Consider the following 12,536-nt stretch of genomic DNA (forward strand, 5'->3'; position numbering starts at 1 on the left):
GATACCTTTACTTTTACCCAAGTATGACAATTGGGTACTTTTTCCCAACACTGCAATTGTGATCCTCATGAAAATAAATGAAAACAAAATTATTATAAAATGAAAAACAAAATCCCAAATCTACTGACTGTCACGATCGTGTGGAGGAGAGACGGACCAAAACGCAGCATGTGGAAAATAAGCCATCTTCCTTTTATTTATGAAGAAGGCAAAACGAAACAAAACACTTACAAACTAACAAAGGACCGTGAAGCTATAAACGTAGTGCACACACACAGGCTACAAACGTTCAACATAGACAATTCCCCACAACAAACTAAAGCCTATGGCTACCCTAAATATGGCTCCCAATCAGAGACAACAGAAACCAGCTGTCTCTAATTGGGAACCCCTTCAGGCAACCATAGACTTTCCTAGACAACTATACCCAACATAGACACAGCTAGACAACTATACTAAACATAAATACAACTACTCTAAATAAACCCCCTAAACCTTACAATCACCCTGGACACTACAAAACCCACATAAATACCCATGTCACACCCTGACCTAACTAAAATAATAAAGAAAACAAAGAATACTAAGGCCAGGGCGTGACACTGACAAAAAATATAAACCCAACATGCAAAAATGTCAAAGATTTTACTGAGTTACAGTTCATATTAGGAAATCAGACAATTTAAATAAATTCATTATGCTCTAATCAATGGATTTCACATGACTGAGAATACAGATATGCATATGTTGGTCACAGACACCTTGAAAAGAAAAGGTAGGCACATGGATCAGAAAACCAGTCAGTATCTGGTGTCAGATAGAGTTGATCAGGCTGTTGATTTTGGCCGGTGGAATGTTGTCCCACTCCTCTTTAATGGCTGTGAGATGTAGCTGGATATTGGCAGGAACTGGAACACATTGTCGTAAACGTCAATACAGAGCATCTCAAACATGCTCAATGGGGGACATGTCTGGTGAGTATACAGGCCATGGAAGAATTGGGATATTTTCAGCTTCCAGGAATTGTGTACAGATCCCTGCGACATGGGGCCGTGCATTATCATGCTGAAACATGAGGTGATGATGGAGGATGAATGGCACGACAATGGGCCTCAGGATCTCGTCACGGTATCTCTGTGCATACAAATTGCCGTTGATAAAATGCAATTGTGTTCGTTGTCTGTAGCTTGTGCCTGCCCATACCGCCACCATGGGGCACTCTCTTCAATACATTGACATCAGCAAACCACTCGCACACATGTGGTCTGCAGCTGTGATGCCGGTTAGACATACTGCCAAATTCTCTAAAATGACGTTGGATTCTACTAATGTCTGGTGGACATTCCTGCAGTCAGCAAGCCAATTGTACGCTCCCTCAAAACTTAAGATATCTTTGGCATTGTGTTGTGTGACAAAACTGCACATTGTGAGAGAAGAAATTGGTATTTACCCGATTTGTTTGATATTAATAGTTAGCAATTAACACTTAACTAATAGGAAGACATTTCTGTCCTGTTAGTGTCTGTGTTTTTATGGTCTCCACTCTAGTTCCCTGCAGATAATCTGGGTGTATGGTCACCAGAGATGGCTTGAGCTGACAAATGACTTGAAGACTGCATTACATAGACAAGAATGTGTTTTACTAGGGATAGCTTAGGAGTAGAACAATCCCTCATTGTCTCAAAATCATCTTTGGATCTGGGAAACTAAGCCAGGGTGGGTTTAACACAACAACCCACATGCAGATATCGACAGGATGAACCCAGAGTGGCTTATGATGCTCCTTGGTCTGCATGAGGGGGGTTGAACCAACCGTGACTGAGCATCGTTAGTGTCAGCTATATATAGTACTCTGCATTTCTGTAAAGGTTAGGTTACTCAGTCCAACACTCAAGGGTGTGGGGTCGACCAGCCTCATTATTGCAATAATTAATCGATATTAAATAAAGATGATTGTTTGAAGAAATGACAAAGTCTCTCTCACTTGATTAGAATATTCCAGGACAATATTTATTGGCCCCAGCACAAGGTTCACCTGTGTAATGATCATGCTATTTAATCAGCTTCTTGATATGCCACACCTGTCAGGTGGATGGATTATCTTGGCAAAGGAGAAATACTCTCAAACAGAGATGTAAACAAATTTGTGCACAAAATTTGAGAGAATTAAGCTTTTTTTTGTGCTTATGGAACATTTCTGAGATCTTTAATTTCAGCTCATGAAACACGTTGCGTTTTATATTTTTTGTTCAGTATACATCTTATCAATAAGGAGGAAACCGTGAAAGGAATAAAATAGGTTAGCAAGTAACATTTATTCGAAACAATTTATACTTTCTTTAAGCTTGTGCAGTTTTAAAGTATTTGTCCCATAAATCCTTTCTTAAGGTTTATCTTAAAACTCCCTAACGTAGTGATGGATTTTATGTCGTTTGGTACACCATTCCATTCCTCTGCACCAGTGTAAATAGGAAATAGCATTTTCCAGCCAGGCTCCTATTACGCAGCAGTCTGCTAACGGCAACACTGGCACTGATGTCATGCTATGAGAGTCTAATGATATTCAAATAGCCAGACCTGTAACCTGTAATTGTTCCCAATGACCTTCAGAGCCATGAGTTCACCTGTCATCTGTTGGTCCAGTTCACATCCAAAGTAATGCAACAGAGCATTTCTCCATTACCACCACACCATTACACTTGGCCCAAAAGTTGGAAGAGTTTCTCAGTTTGTTTTTTTGGAAACAAACACAGTACATTCTGTCTAAATGCAAGGACAGTTTATTGTCGGATAACCTACTGACTTTATGGTTTGAACATGTTGATCAAGAGTTCAAGGTCAGTACTGCTGTGTTGGTCCTGGCCATGAATTTACCTCACTCCCTTAGCAACCACTCCCAGAACAATTGAGAAGGTCGGTGGTTGTCGTTGGCTACATGTACAGTATAGTGTTCATTTGAAGGCCATCTAATGTAATAATAATGCACGTTGGGCTACGTCCCAAATGGCACCCTATTCCCTGTAGAGTGCACTACTGTTGACCAGCGCCCTATAGAAGGCTTAGCTGACAACGTCACCAAAAAACTATGCGCATGCTTAAATGGGGGCAGAAGTCTGAGTTGTTAGGATTCAGGATGGCCAGATGGCTAACCAGCAATGACAAGAAACTGCCATGTGGGGAATCGTAAGTGACTCTTTCGTAAGTGACTCTTTCGTAAGTGACTAGTTCCATCTGGTTCTTATTTTGAGGGGTTGACTGATTTCATGTCAATGCTAATGTGGCCAAAAAAAATTGCTAGCTAGCTAACCAACAACTATAACTATGTATTTGAGAGACAAGTGCTCTTTGTGTAAATGTATTTATGTTTTCAATAAACATTGGAGACGAAATATACTCAGAGTATACCAGACATTAGGAACACCTTCCTAATATTGAGCACTGGCCCTATGCCTGGCCCTATGCCATGTGTCTGTTTGATTCTAGTCCGTCAGGGATGAAAGAATATGACATACAGTACCATGGCCTCTGTCTGTGTATAAAACGCTCAGTGAAACTCGATAGCAGTGGAGGCTCGCCACTCCCTGCACCTGGCACAGAGAGAGAGGACATCTGCTGTGTTCTGTCTATGTGCAGAATCAGATCAAAGGGATGCCCCGTTTTTTCCCCATATGCCATGAATGACCCTTGGGGGCGTGTCCTGTGGACTTTGCTCTGAGACCTACTGGCAGGAGTCAGGCAGAAGTCCAGGGCTGCCCTGTCCAGTCACTAGTCCAACGCTCTAACCACTAGGCTACCCGCCGCCCCAAATGATCGAAGCTTGATGATTAGTTGATTATATGAAATCCGCTGTGTAGTGTTAGGGCAATAAAAATAAAAAAGTGCTACCTTTTGGGGTCCCGAGGACCGAGTTTGGGAAGCCCTGGATTAAAGTGTATCGATCAGCAAGTGGTAATGGAAGCTCCCAATAGTGTCATCCACTAACAGTGTCATCCACTAACAGTGTCATCCACTAACAGTGTCATCCACTAACAGCGTCATCCACTAATAGCGTCATCCACTAACAGTGTCATCCACTAATAGTGTCATCCACTAACAGTGTCATCCACTAACAGTGTCATCCACTAACAGTCTCATCCACTAACAGTGTCATCCACTAACAGCGTCATCCACTAATAGTGTCATCCACTAACAGTGTCATCCACTAACAGTGTCATCCACTAACAGCGTCATCCACTAATAGTGTCATCCACTAACAGTGTCATCCACTAACAGTGTCATCCACTAACAGTGTCATCCACTAATAGTGTCATCCACTAACAGTGTCATCCACTAACAGTGTCATCCACTAACAGTGTCATCCACTAACAGTCTCATCCACTAACAGTGTCATCCACTAACAGCGTCATCCACTAATAGCGTCATCCACTAACAGCGTCATCCACTAACAGCGTCATCCACTAACAGTGTCATCCACTAACAGCGTCATCCACTAACAGCGTCATCCACTAATAGTGTCATCCACTAACAGTGTCATCCACTAACAGTGTCATCCACTAACAGTCTCATCCACTAACAGTGTCATCCACTAACAGTGTCATCCACTAACAGTCTCATCCACTAACAGTGTCATCCACTAACAGTGTCATCCACTAACAGTCTCATCCACTAACAGCGTCATCCACTAACAGCGTCATCCACTAACAGCGTCATCCACTAACAGCGTCATCCACTAACAGTGTCATCCACTAACAGCGTCATCCACTAACAGTGTGCTGGCTGTTACCCGACAGGTGCTACTTCATAGAACTGCATGCCTCTACTTAGTTCATCAAGTCTACATTTGTATGTGGTGTCATTTGCATATTAACTTGATACTGCTTTGACCTGTTGACACTGGTGATATTTGAGGGAATGTTTCCTCACCTTAAACTTGCTACTGCTTGTTTATCTCCATACTGTTATAGCGCCCTCTGGTGATACTGTTGCATTACTGCAAGAGTTGAGTTAGTCAATTTCACATGTGGCTTTTCCACCACTGGAGGGAGACAAAGTATATCGAAACAGATCTTTCGTCCTTCTTCCAACTGAGTTATTTTCATTATCAAATCTATGAGGTAGTGAGGCATCTGAATATTTAAAAAAAACTATATGGTCGATAGCATTCCCTCCAAAATAACCGTTAGCCTATCAGATATCACTGACAGTTTATTGAGGCTGTTAATGTCAAGCCCTCTTAACCTTTACGTTACATTTACTGGCCTGTTGTAAGGCTTTAGCAACTGTAGTTGCACAATATGAAAAATTATGTGAATTTCGGTAGCCAACAGCTGTGTAAGACAGTCAGTAATGGGGCAGCAGTATACACACAACATACCTGTCAGAATGGTAAGAAAAAGAGTTATACTAGTTCGATCAACAGCAAGACAAACTGTCCACATTTTGCAAGACAAGTTGTCCACTTTCTGCAAGACAAGTTGTCCACTTTCTGCAAGACAAGTTGTCCATTTTATGCCTTTTTGTAACTTTCAAGTTGTCTTCCCATCTCAGTGAACTGTTGTGGTCATGGAGGCAGGTAATGTCAGCTCTGGGGAACTTGAAACCTGCATGTTTGAATAACCATACGGAACTGTGTGAAGGAACAAAAAACAATTACACCTGTCTGTGGGAACCAGATCCTGTGTAGTTAAATAAACACACTTCTTATGCAACCAACACCTTCTTCTCACCTGCCTTTTCGCTACATTCATGAATTTGGAATTCGGACAGGCGTTAGTAAATTAAATCATGAAGGTTTTTGTAACTTGCAACTGGTAATTAATGCATATATTTCAGGACTGGACGTCATTGGACCGTTACCCTACTGTATCCCTACAGCCCTTTTCGTTTTGTATTAAATAAAATTAAATCTTCTTGAATGTCCTTTACATTTGCAGTGGATCACTTTCCTAGCAGATTCAATTTCATCTCATTTGGAGAGTAATCCTCACCACCAGAACAGATGGCAGGAGTCATGTTTATCAAAAAGACAGAAATGGGAAACAGGAGGATTGGGGACACTGTCTGTACCACACATGGACTCAGTGATAGGGATATGCCAACTGAGTCGTGAAATACATGCCCTCTTCCTCCTTCTTGCCCACCCCATTCCTAAATATATGTATGAGAACTTACCTGAGTCCTCTTGATATACGTGCCCTTTGCCCATGCACCTCCTGATTATATGAGAACATACACTATGCCATCCTTGCCCACTCCATGCTTACATATATGCATGTAATTAAACAAACAAACAAACAAACAAACAAAAACAGAAACAGGATCTGATGCAGGTTCAAGGGAAGCACTAATTAAACGTGTCAAAATAAGTTACGTCTTATCAGCACAAAATACCTTCATACAATACACAAACTTACTCAGCATTACCCAGCCACATGGCCAAACTTCCCTCTGACCAGCACCTTCCGCCAGAAGCCGGTCTTAAAATAAAATAAATAAAGAGGGTAAATGGGCAAGACAAAAGATTTAAGTGCCTTTAAACAGGGTATGGTAGTAGGTTCCAGGCGCACCGGTTTGAACAGGGTATGGTAGTAGGTTCCAGGCGCACCGGTTTGAACAGGGTATGGTAGTAGGTTCCAGGCGCACCGGTTTGAACAGGGTATGGTAGTAGGTTCCCGGCGCACCGGTTTGAGTGTTTCAAGAACTGCAACACTGCTGGGTTTTTCACGCTCAACAGTTTCCCGTGTATCAAGAATGGCCCACCGCCTCCCGGGTGGCGCAGTGGTCTAAGGCACTGCATCGCAGTGCTAGCTGTGCCACCAGAGATTCTGGGTTTGAGTCCAGGCTCTGTCGCAGTCGGCCGCGACCGGGAGACCGATGTGGCGGCGTACAATTGGCCCAGCGTCGTCCGGGTTAGGGGAGGGTTTGGCCAGCAGGGATATCCTTGTCTCATCGCGCACTAGCGACTCCTGTGGCGGGCCGACCACAGTGCACGCTGACCAGGTCGCCAGGTGTACGGTGTTTCCTCCGACACATTGGTGCATTGGTGGCTTCCGGGTTGGATGTGCATTGTGTCAAGAAGCAGTGCGGCTTGGTTGGGTTGTGTTTCGGAGGCCACATGGCTCTCGACCTTCGCCTCTCCCGAGTCCGTACGGGAGTTGTAGCGATGAGACAAGACTGTAACTACTACCAATTGGATACCACGAAAAAAGAATGGCCCACCACCCAAAGAACATCCAGCCAACTTGACACAACTGTCAGATGCATTGGAGTTAAAATGGGCCAGCATCCCTGTGGAACGCTTTTGACACCTTGTAGTCCATGCCCCGACAAATTTAGTCATTTCTGAGGGCAAAAGGGGGTGCAACTCAATATTAGGAAGGTGTTCTGAATATTTTGTACACTCAGTGTATGTGTAACAGCTGTCCAGGAGAGACAAGAAGAATGGCACCAGTGTAACCGCTGTCCAGGAAAGACAAGAAGACTGGTCTCAGCATCAGTGTAACAGCTGTCCAGGAAAGAGACAAGAAGACTGGTCTCAGCATCAGTGTAACAGCTGTCCAGGAAAGACAAGAAGACTGGTCTCAGCATCAGTGTAACAGCTGTCCAGGAAAGACAAGAAGACTGGTCTCAGCATCAGTGTAACAGATGTCCAGGAAAGACAAGAAGAATGGCACCAGTGTAACAGCTGTCCATTCATGACAGATTCATGATTCGTCTGTTAGCATGGAAATAACTGTCAATTAGCAGGGAGCTAATGCAACCATTTAAATTAGAGCATGCTAGCTAACTCACAATTACAGCAATAACATCCTAGTAGAGTATTCTAGCTAACTCTCTCTTACAGCAATAACATCCTAGTAGAGTATTCTAGCTAACTCTATATTACAGCAATAACATCCTAGTAGAGTATTCTAGCTAACTCTCTCTTACAGCAATAACATCCTAGTAGAGTATTCTAGCTAACTCTCTCTTACAGCAATAACATCCTAGTAGAGTATTCTAGCTAACTCTATATTACAGCAATAACATCCTAGTAGAGTATTCTAGCTAACTCTATATTACAGCAATAACATCCTAGTAGAGTATTCTAGCTAACTCTCTCTTACAGCAATAACATCCTAGTAGAGTATTCTAGCTAACTCTCTCTTACAGCAATAACATCCTAGTAGAGCATGCTAGCTAACTCACTCTTACAGCAATAACATCCTATTAGAGCATGCTAGCTAACTCACTCTTACAGCAATAACATCCTATCAGAGCATGCTAGCTAACTCACTCTTACAGCAATAACATCCTATTAGAGCATGCTAGCTAACTCACTTTTACAGCAATAACATCCTATTAGAGCATGCTAGCTAACTCACTCTTACAGCAATAACATCCTATTAGAGCATGCTAGCTAACTCACTCTTACAGCAATAACATCCTATTAGAGCATGCTAGCTAACTCACTCTTACAGCAATAACATCCTAGTAGAGTATTCTAGCTAACTCTCTCTTACAGCGATAACATCCTAGTAGAGTATTCTAGCTAACTCTATATTACAGCAATAACATCCTAGTAGAGTATTCTAGCTAACTCTCTCTTACAGCAATAACATCCTATTAGAGCATGCTAGCTAACTCACTCTTACAACAATAACATCCTATTAGAGCATGCTAGCTAACTCACTTTTACAGCAATAACATCCTATTAGAGCATGCTAGCTAACTCACAATTACAGCAATAACATCCTATTAGAGCATGCTAGCTAACTCACTCTTACAACAATAACATCCTATTACAGCATGCTAGCTAACTCACTCTTACAACAATAACATCCTATTAGAGCATGCTAGCTAACTCACTCTTACAACAATAACATCCTATTAGAGCATGCTAGCTAACTCACTCTTACAACAATAACAAGCATTTCGCTACACTCACATTAACATCTGCTAACCATGTGTATGTGACCAATAACATTTGATTTGATTTGATAACATACAAAAGCACATCCCAGAATGCCCCAATATCTAACAGGCACCGTACACATACAAATACATCAGGACAGGTACATTGTGAACTCATACACATTGTAAATACATAGGTACATCGCAAACTCATACACCTTGTAAATAGGTGCTTCTTGTAAATACACATTGAAAATAGAATACAAGTGTTTCAGAACGTGACCAACCACTTTCATGTTAATATTGCCCCTATCTGCAAGCATGACCAGTGGCACAACACCTTATTGACATCTGACTTGAACCAACCAATTAGAATACAGAAACATCAAATACATATTTCTGCAGTGTCAAGCGAAAACATAACCAACCCAGTTACATATATATGATAGCTTGGTTTACCTGAGTCCTAAAACACACATCCCCTCTTTGCCCATGCATCTCATGCTTACTTTACTCTGCCCACCTCACGCTTACATGACTCTGCCCATCTCATGCTTACATGACTCTGCCCATCTCACGCTTACATGACTCTGCCCATCTCATGCTTACATGACTCTGCCCATCTCACGCTTACATGACTCTGCCCATCTCATGCTTACATGACTCTGCCCACCTCACGCTTACATGACTCTGCCCACCTCACGCTTACATGACTCTACCCACCTCACGCTTACATGACTCTGCCCACCTCAGGCTTACATGACTCTGCCCACCTCACACTTACATTACCCTACCCACCTCACGCTTACATTACCCTACCCACCTCACGCTTACATGACTCTGCCCATCTCATGCTTACATGACTCTGCCCATCTCATGCTTACATGACTCTGCCCACCTCACGCTTACATGACTCTTCCCACCTCACGCTTACATGACTCTACCCACCTCACGCTTACATGACTCTGCCCATCTCATGCTTACATGACTCTGCCCATCTCATGCTTACATGACTCTGCCCATCTCATGCTTACATGACTCTACCCATCTCATGCTTACATGACTCTGCCCACCTCAGGCTTACATGACTCTGCCCACCTCACGCTTACATGACTCTGCCCACCTCATGCTTACATGACTCTGCCCACCTCACGCTTACATGACTCTGCCCACCTCACGCTTACATTACCCTACCCACCTCACGCTTACATTACTCTGCCCACCTCAGGCTTATATTACTCTGCCCACCTCACGCTTACATTACTCTGCCCACCTCAGGCTTATATTACTCTGCCCACCTCACGCTTACATTACTCTACCCACCTCAGGCTTACATTACTCTGCCCACCTCACGCTTACATTACTCTGCCCACCTCACGCTTACATGACTCTGCCCACCTCAGGCTTACATGACTCTGCCCACCTCACGCTTACATGACTCTGCCCACCTCAGGCTTACATGACTCTGCCCACCTCACGCTTACATTACTCTGCCCACCTCAGGCTTACATGACTCTGCCCATCTCACGCTTACATGACTCTGCCCACCTCACGCTTACATGACTCTGCCCACCTCACACTTACATGACTCTGCCCACCTCACACTTACATGACTCTGCCCACCTCACGCTTACATGACTCTGCCCACCTCACACTTACATTACCCTACCCACCTCACGCTTACATGACTCTGCCCACCTCACGCTTACATTACCCTACCCACCTCACGCTTACATTACCCTACCCACCTCACGCTTACATTACCCTACCCACCTCATGCTTACATGACTCTGCCCACCTCACGCTTACATTACCCTACCCACCTCACGCTTACATTACCCTACCCACCTCATGCTTACATGACTCTACCCACCTCACGCTTACATGACTCTGCCCACCTCACGCTTACATGACTCTGCCCACCTCACGCTTACATTACTCTACCCACCTCACGCTTACATTACCCTACCCACCTCACGCTTACATTACCCTACCCACCTCATGCTTACATGACTCTACCCACCTCACGCTTACATTACCCTACCCACCTCATGCTTACATTACCCTACCCACCTCACGCTTACATTACCCTACCCACCTCACGCTTACATTACCCTACCCACCTCATGCTTACATGACTCTACCCACCTCACGCTTACATTACCCTACCCACCTCACGCTTACATTACCCTACCCACCTCATGCTTACATGACTCTGCCCACCTCACGCTTACATTACCCTACCCACCTCACGCTTACATTACCCTACCCACCTCATGCTTACATGACTCTGCCCACCTCACGCTTACATTACCTTACCCACCTCACGCTTACATGACTCTACCCACCTCACGCTTACATTACCCTACCCACCTCACGCTTACATGACTCTACCCACCTCACACTTACATGACTCTACCCACCTCATGCTTACATTACCCTACCCACCTCACGCTTACATGACTCTGCCCACCTCACGCTTACATTACCCTACCCACCTCATGCTTACATGACTCTACCCACCTCACGCTTACATTACCCTACCCACCTCACGCTTACATGACTCTGCCCACCTCATGCTTACATTACCCTACCCACCTCACGCTTACATTACCCTACCCACCTCACGCTTACATGACTCTGCCCACCTCACGCTTACATGACTCTACCCACCTCATGCTTACATTACCCTACCCACCTCACGCTTACATTACCCTACCCACCTCACGCTTACATGACTCTACCCACCTCATGCTTACATTACCCTACCCACCTCACGCTTACATTACCCTACCCACCTCATGCTTACATTACCCTACCCACCTCACGCTTACATGACTCTACCCACCTCATGCTTACATTACCCTACCCACCTCACGCTTACATTACCCTACCCACCTCACGCTTACATGACTCTACCCACCTCATGCTTACATTACCCTACCCACCTCACGCTTACATTACCCTACCCACCTCACGCTTACATGACTCTGCCCACCTCACGCTTATGTCTTTAAATGTCCCCCTCACAATGACTTAGAAATGTTCAGCAACAGAAGTTGAGACTAACCACACCTAGGTCTGTATTCATAAAGCGTTTTCAGAATAGAACTGCTGATCTAGGATCAGGTCCTTCCTGTCCTTATAGTCTTATTCATTATGCTTTAAAAGAGAAAACTGATAGTAGATCAGCACTACTCTCAGATGCTTCATGAATGTGGACCTGGTCTGTTTCATTGCTTGGCCCTGTTGGCTGTGTTCAGTATTGTGAGTCTGGTCTGGAGGTGAATAAGTTTGTTGTACCGTTACTGGGTTCATATGTGTGTTCCTTAATAACCTCTGGGTGTCTATGTTACCCAGACAGATATGTGTTCCTTAATAACCTCTGGGTGTCTATGTTACCCAGACAGATATGTGTTCCTTAATAACCTCTGGGTGTCTATGTTACCCAGACAGATATGTGTTCCTTAATAACCTCTGGGTGTCTATGTTACCCAGACAGATATGTGTTCCTTAATATCCTCTGGGTGTCTATGTTACCCAGACAGATATGTGTTCCTTAATATCCTCTGGGTGTCTATGTTACCCAGACAGATATGTGTTCCTTAATATCCTCTGGGTGTTACCCAGACAGATATGTGTTC

This window comes from Salvelinus namaycush, chromosome 10, assembly GCF_016432855.1.
Source record: "Salvelinus namaycush isolate Seneca chromosome 10, SaNama_1.0, whole genome shotgun sequence".
Lineage (NCBI taxonomy): Eukaryota > Metazoa > Chordata > Actinopteri > Salmoniformes > Salmonidae > Salvelinus > Salvelinus namaycush.